At 43.8% G+C, this 8,122-nt stretch overlaps 1 non-coding gene across 1 annotated transcript; it reads right to left on the bottom strand.

Annotated features, from left to right (window-relative positions):
• Positions 1 to 312: 312 nt before the first annotated feature.
• On the bottom strand, positions 313 to 384 carry TRNAK-UUU (transfer RNA lysine (anticodon UUU)). The gene has a single exon. It is a non-coding gene; the product is annotated as a tRNA-Lys (tRNA).
• Positions 385 to 8,122: the final 7,738 nt, after the last annotated feature.

Genomic DNA, 8,122 nt, shown 5'->3' with positions numbered 1-8,122 from the left:
AACTCACAATGTGATATTTTCATCCTCCAGAGTGGCAAACATTGAAAAGTCTGACAATACCCCCAGCAGAGCCAAGTATCTGGAGCACTAAATTGGGCAATAACTTTGGAAAATGATTTGCCATTTTTCAGTATGTTTCAATATGTTTGGGAATGCACACACCCTATGACCGAGCATAGATGTATGTCCTAAATTAAGGATTCTTACACACGTGAGGCAGGAGACAGGCCTAAGGAGGTTCACAAAAGCATTGTTTGATTTGTCTGTTTTTCTTTTGTTTTGGGCTGCACCATGCAGCTTACAGGATCTTAGTTCCCTGACCAGGGATTGAACCCGGGCCACGGCAGCAAAAGAGCCAAGTCCTAACCACTGGACTAACAGGGAGTTCCCAGAAGCATTGTCTGAAATAGCCAAACACCAGAAACAACCCAAATGGCCATCTGCAGGATAATGGAAAAATCTCGTAATGTGTGATACACTCATACATATACAATAGTAAAAATGAATGAACTAGAAATAAACTCATTGTCATGGTTGACTATCACAAACTTTTAAGGAATCAAATATAAAAGCAATGGTTTCCTAACTATTCTTTGTGTCTTGACTCACATAGAAAATGATAATACTTCTACTGTCCTCACAGCACACAAGGATCAACTTGAAGTCTGTGGTGATCCACCCAGAGTCACCAGGTGACCAGTCCCCATAGGTTTCTTGGCATTGTGAACATTCATTATGGCATTGTTAACATTCATTATGGCATTGGTAACATTCTAACATTCATTATGCTGGCATTTACACAAATCAAAAACATGAAAAATGTAACACTATATTGTTTATTGACACCTGAATATGTGAAAAACATTAAAGAAAAGAAAGGGAATAATGAACAAACTTACCTCTGGGGTAAGGGATGATGGGAAAGGGCGTGCAGTGCATTCTGCCGTGTGTCAGAAATATTTCCTTACAACTGTGGGATACAAAGCTATATGTATCCTATGGACTTAACTATTTAAAAGAAGCATTAAAGAAAACCCCAAAACCAGAAGAAAATGTATCGAGGTATTAACCATGTTTATCTTTGAATGACAGATGTCTCTCTCTCTCTCTTTTTTTTTTTTTTTGGTAGTTTCTAATTTTCTACAATGAACATGTATGCCTTTTATAATCAAGGAAAGAAAGAAAAAATACTTTGTTTCACAAGACAGACCCCCTAATTGTGAGGATAAACACCAGGCAGCTGAAAGGAGAAGGAAGAAAAAATAACCCACTAGGTATAAAAATAACTTTCCCTGGGTTGGCTCGTCTAGCAGTAAGCTACAATCTCAGGAACTCTTTCTCCCCTGAGCTTTTCTGGGTCCTACGCAACAAAATAAGGCAAAATGTGCCTGTTGAATTATGCTGTTCTCAGTCAGGTAGAAAAGAGAAACCTTTTGTGCATTTAAGGAAAAAAGCACACTGGTCCTCCCAGGTCTTCTTTTTAGCTTTACTGTAATTCGGTCTCCTAAGATGTTCTGCAGCCAAGTGAACTCAGAAAGTTTGTTTTTCCTTCTTGAAGCGTCATCTGTTGCTCTGTAGTTTGTGGAGGTGAGTGCCATGCAGTCTCACTGCAGGCAGGGACTTCCCTTGAGATTAGCGTGTATCCTGGCATTCATCTGATTTGGACTCAGCCCCTCACTGGCCGCAGCAGTTGCTAAATTATTTCCCCGGGGGGGAGACTACGAACTTGGGGCAGTGAGGGGATCAGAGTAGCGGTGAGGTTCAGCTGGGCTTGTGGTCCCCCGATGCAGACGTCGAAACTGAGACACCAAGAGGTGAATGACCTGCCTTTTGTCACTGGTGGGGAACCAGGTATGGAACCAAATGCCACAGGCTGTGACCAGCTTGGCCTCACGCCTTGCCCTGCCACCCACGGACGCTGTCTTTTGGCCCCTCGGTGACATGCCACCTACCCGGATGCCAAGAGCTGGTTCTAGAGTTCCACCCAGGAGCCCTTAATAATCTTCTCGTGGGCAACGTATGGAGAGAGGAGGAAGAGATGGAAAGGAGAAAAGAGAGACGAGAAGAGATTCATCTCCTTAATAACAGCTAATGCTCTCCACGTGTCAGACTTTATCTCAGACAATTCACCCTATAGTAACTCATTTAATCCTCAAAGCCAACACAATGGATTCAGTAATGGTTTTTTGTTTGTTTTTGCCTGTTTTTCAGAGGACAAAACTGAGCTTCACAAAGGTTAAGCGTCTTGCCCACAGTCACATGCTATTAAGGGCTGGAATTGGACTTGACCCTAATAATATGGATTTGGAGCTTGAATCTGAACTATGATTCATCCTACTGACCCCGCACCAAGCACCCATCACAGGTGCCTAAGGAGTTGCGTTTTTCCTCCAAAACAGAAAAAAAGCTACATGTGGCTCGGCTGCCCGGAAACATTCAGGGGCTCCCTGATTTCCTGAACTTGTTTTTCAGGATTCCACATCTACCTCTACAATCTCTCCCCAGGATGACCCCTCCCTATCTACCCAAATCCCAGGTCTGTGCAGAATGCCTGGTCCCCACCTCGGGCCTCCACCCCTCCAGGTTCAAGGCTGTCTCTGTTTTGTTTTTTTTTTGGTTTTTTTGGTTTTTTGTTTTTGCTGTACGCGGGCCTCTCACTGCTGTGGCCTCTCCCGTTGTGGAGCACAGGCTCCGGACGCACAAGCTCAGCGGCCATGGCCCACGGGCCCAGCCGCTCCGCGGCACGTGGGAGCCCCCCGGACCAGGGCACGAACCCGCGTCTCCTGCATCGGCAGGCGGACTCCCAACCACTGCGCCACCAGGGAAGCCCCTGTCTCTGGTTTTAACTGCCAGGCAGCTTTTCTCCTTTCTCCAGTTTCCTGGAATGACTTCTTTTCAGCCCAATAAGGCAAGAAGCCGTCGCTGATTTCATCAAATGCATTAACTCCTTCATTCAATCAACAAATTGTATTAAGCGGCCACCATGTGACAGACCCTGTGAACTAAATCATGAATAAATACGCCAGTGAAACTCATCAGGGAGGTCAAGAAAGACTTTTCTGAAGAACTGGTGGTTGATCAGGGATCTGAAAGACAAACAAGAGAAGTTAACTAGAAAACCTGGAGGAGGGAAGCGTTGCTAAGAGGACCAGACCAAAGGAACCACCATGAACCAACAGACAGATCAGAGACAAACCATAAACTAACTGTGGGAATAGGGCCAAGTTACTCCACCAAACTTTTTGAAAATCAGTTACTCCACAACAAAAAGCAAGTATCAGTGCTTATCCCATAGTCAGAATACTACGTGATTATATTTGTAAAGTCCTTGGCACAAAGTGTGTCACATAGTTCTCATTAAATGGTATATCCCTTCTGACAGATGTTTCTCTTGGGGGGTAGAAACAATCTCGTAATTTTTATAAGCATCAGAGTTGTAGGGCGAATGGTAGGCTGTTATTATCTGGTCAACTGCAGATCCCTGAGGTCACCACGTTACGTCCGTTATTTGTGTCCCTGCCCAAAGCTCCACTGAAGAAGGGGACTTCACTTGTCTTGCTCGCCACTATATCCCCAGTGCTGAAGCAGTGCCTGCCCCAAAGTGCTAAACTGGGAATGTTTGTTGAATGAATGTTTAATGGCTTTACTCATCTGCTAGACCAATGGTTCTCTAAGACTGTTTCTCCAAGCAGCAGTGTCTTGGAGCTTGCTAGAAACACAAATTTTCAGGCCCCATCCCAAGTCTACTAAATCAGGAACTCTGGGGTAGGGCCAAGGAATCGGTGTTTCCACGAGCCCCCCAAGTGGCTCTGATGCCCACTGGAGTCTGAGAAGCATTGGTCTAGAGATCAGCTCCTAGAGAACAGGGTTTGGCTTACTTAGTTCTAAGCTTACTAAGTTCTAAGCGCTGAGCAAACTCATCAGGTCTGAAAATTGTTGTCCCTCCTGAACTCAAGTCCCTCTGCCACACTCAAGTCAACCTAAAGAATGTCAGAACCAACCGGCTTAGGGAATTGGGCCTCCTCCTTTCACCAGCCTCCAGAAAGGTGCTCCTACCTTTGCCAAGGATGCCCTTCCCATCAATCAAGTCCCAACTCAAAAGTCTCCTTCCCTGGAAAGACTTGGGAAGCAATTCCCAGAAATGCTCCCTCTCCGTGTCCCCAGGACACAGAGGAGAGGCTTCATCCTGGCCAGCATCCCACGGTGGCATATGAATTAGTTTAGAGACACGTGCCCCTAGACATGCACCATCCAATATGGCAGCCACTAGCCACATGTAGCTACTGAGCACTGCCAGTGTGGCTGGTACAAATCGAGAGGTGCTATGGGTGTAAAATCCATACTGCATTTGAAAAAAGAAGTAACAGGAATAAGAGAATGTAAAATATCTCATTAACATTACCTCATTGACTATAGGTTGAAATGATCATTTTTTGGATATATTGGGTTAAATAAATATACCCTCAAGTTAATTTCATCTGTTTCAGTTTTCTGTTGTAGCTACTAGACAAGTTAAAATTGCCTATGTGGCTCATTTTTATAGTTCTATGGGGCAGTACTCTAGACACTCGGAATTCCACCATGGTAAGGGCCAGCGCTCACTCACTTTTGGATCCCTACACCCATCCCCTCTCTTGCATATAATAGATACGCAAGGAATGAGTGTAGAAAAGTAAAAGAATTCACAAACACCTCAAAGCTTAGAAAGAAGTGTTGATCTTCTTAAACATGGACGCATTGATAGCAACATCTGGGACCAATTCAGTTAGTTCCAACTCAAAGTCAAAGAAAGAGGACAAGTTTGGGGAGTTTAAAGGCCCTGGTGCTGATGCTGAGCCCTAAGCAGCCAGATGATTTCACGCAACTCAACCTCCTTCTTAACTCCAACAATTACTGTCGTGCCCGCTCCACGAGCTTTGTGAGAGCTGAATGAGAAAATAAATAGGAACCTACTGCAGCGACTGCTAGCATTGGAAGGGTGTGAGAAATTACCCTCCATTCCCCAGCCCCAGCCCTCCAGTTGTCTGGCTTAGATTTTCTAGAAAGCTACAGAGTGTGAAGACATTGTGTTCCCCGGATTTATAGCTCGGTTTACAATGTTTTGCGTGAGGCCAGAAGCTTTACATGCACTATTGTTTTTCTCGTTTTAAAACTAAACTTGGGGCTTCCCTGGTGGCGCAGTGGTTGAGAGTCCGCCTGCCGAAGCAGGGGACATGGGTTCGTGCCCCGGTCCGGGAAGATCCCACATGCCACGGAGCGGCTGGGCCCACGAGCCACGGCCGCCGAGCCTGCGAGTCCGGAGCCTGTGCTCCGCAACGGGAGAGGCCACAACAGTGAGAGGCCCGCGTACCGCAAAAAAAAACCACAACTAAACATGCTTTCTCTCAAAGAGAAGAATTCACGAAAGAGGAGGAGGCTACCAAGGCATTACAGAAAAGCTCAGGCTCCCTTCTCATTAGTTACCCAGACAGCGAATCTCGGTCCATGTCTAAGGAACGTGATCTTCCTAGAGTCGCAGGTTTATCTTAGACCAGCCTTGCAAGTATCAAAAAATTCAACAGCCGACCAGATTTCTTATTCAATAGTCGTGTTTGATGCAATTACAGTCAACCTTCATGATTCTCAAATTATTATTCCTTACTTATGAATTCACCTACTTGCTAAAATGTATTTGTAACCCCCAAATCAATGCTCACAGAGATTTCGAGCTCGTTCGCAGATAACCGCAGAGTAGCAAAAAATTTGTTCCCTGACATATACGGTTATGGACTAAATTGTGTCCCCCCAAATTCATGTGTTGAAGCCCTAACCTCAGAATGTGACTGTATTTGGAGATTGGGCCTTTAAAGAGATAATTAAGTTAAAATGAGGCCGTTAGGTGGATTCTAATCCAATCTGACTGGTATCCTTATCCGAAGGGGAGGTTAGGACACACAGAGAGATAGGAGGAATGATCATGTGAGGTCATAGCAAGAAGGTGACCATCTACAAACCAAGGAGAGGGGCCCTGGGAGAAACCAAACTTGCCAACACCTTGTCCTCAGACTTCCAGCTCCAGAACTGTGAGAAAATGAAATTCTGTTGAACCACCCAGGTTTTGCTTGTTGTTATTACAGTAGCCCTGGCAAACTATGACACAAATGTTCCCAGCTGGGATCACGTGTGAGCTCTCAGGCTGTAAACAAGTGTCCTTTTCATGGTCTATTTAGTGCCACGTTTTTCACATTTTTGTGCTTTTGGTTATGATTTTGTGCTTATGATTTCACTGTTTAAAATGAGCCCCAAGAGCAGTGCTGAAGTGCTGTCTGATGTTCCAAAGCACAGGAAGCTGTGACGTGCCTTACGAAGAAAATACAAGTTAGATAAACTTCATCCAGGTGTGAGTTATGGTGCTTTTGGCTGTGAGTTCAATGCTAATGAGTCAGCATTATATATTAAATAAGGTGCCTCTAAACAGAAACACATACCACAAGGTTGTGTATTGATCAGTTGATGAAAATGTTGTGACCAGAGGCTTGAAGGAACCTAACCCTGAATTTCCTGTAGGAGCTACAGCACAATAGTCACTAATTCCGTTTTCGTGGTGACTATAGATTGTAACTGTAACTACAGCAAATGGATCCAGTGATTCCACTGTTAGGTATTTATCCAAAGGAAATAAAATCACTATCTTGAGAATATATCTGCACTTCTACGTTCATGGCAGCATTAATTACAATAGCCAAGATATGAAAACAACGTAAGTGTCCATCAATGGATGAATGGATAAAAAAGATGTGGTACAGAGACTTCCCTGGTGGTCCAGTGGTTAAGACTCTGTGCTTCCACTGCAGGGGGCGCGGGTTCGATCCCTGGTCAGGGAGCTAAGATCCCACATGCTGCGTGGTGCGGCAAAAAAAAAAAATGTGGTATATATATATACAATGGAATATTACTTGGCCATAAAAAAGAAGGGAATCCTGCCATGTGCAACAACATGACTGGACCTTGAGGGCATTACGCTAAGTGAAATAAGGCAAACAGAGAAAGACAAATACTATATGATCTCATTTACATGCGAAATCTTAAAAAAAACAAACTCATTGAAACAGAGAACAGATTGGTGGTTACCAGATGCATGGGGAAGGGACTGGGAAAAATGAATGAAGGTTGTCAAAAGGTACAAACTTCCAGTTATAAGATGTAAGGTACAACAAGTCGACTATAGTTAACAACACTGTATTGCATATTTGAAAGTTGCGAAGAGAGTAGATCTTAAAAGTTCTCATCACAAGAAAAAGAACTGTGACTATGGTGATGGATGTTAACTAAACTTATTGTGGTAATCATTTCACAATATGTACATATATTAAATCATTATGTTGTACACCTAAAACTACTACAATGATATATGTCAGTTATACTCAATAATTTTAAAAATGTTTTCATCGGCTGTAAATGTCTTTTAAGTAAATGAGTTCTGACTTCTGTTCTTTTGATACATTGCTCTTTCCATGCAGTGACATCTCTGGTCTCACCTCTTTTGAATTGACAATCACCAGCATATAACCCAGTAAAGCTTAGCAGATGTGCTCAGCTGAAGCAAGAGAAGGAAGAGCTGATCATTTCTCGATGTTGCACGTAGGAAAACACCCTGATTTGTTTCATATTGTTCAGAGGAGGGGTTATGTTGGTCGGACACAGGCATCAGTTACGTGGATTGAAGAGTGGAAATTAAACCCTTAATTGAGCAGACAGGCTCTAAATGTCCTGTTATTAAAAAAAAAAAAAAAAAGTGTCTTCACCAGTGTACTGGCACATGGAATCCAGTACAAGATATCCGGACAATAATAAATGAGATGGGCAGCTTTTACTAGCTACCTGAACTGAAAGGACACTTGCCTTGGAAGAGGGAAACTTTTGACTCTATTTCCTGAGTCACTCGTCTGGCATCTCTCCTGCCCCGTGGAGAGGTCAGGGGCTGTGGAGTCAGACAGACATGGGTTAAAATCCTGTCTGCCCCACTCCCTGACTGTGCAAATTACAGCCTCCGTATCCTCATCTGTAAATTGGAGCTAATAGCACCTATTCCGTGGGTTACTGAACGCGTATTGAGGGAAATTAAGTGCTTACTGCAATCCCT

This window comes from Orcinus orca, chromosome 6 (genome assembly GCF_937001465.1).
Source record: "Orcinus orca chromosome 6, mOrcOrc1.1, whole genome shotgun sequence".
Classification (NCBI taxonomy): Eukaryota; Metazoa; Chordata; class Mammalia; order Artiodactyla; family Delphinidae; genus Orcinus; species Orcinus orca.
This window is presented reverse-complemented; position numbering and strand designations above follow the sequence as displayed.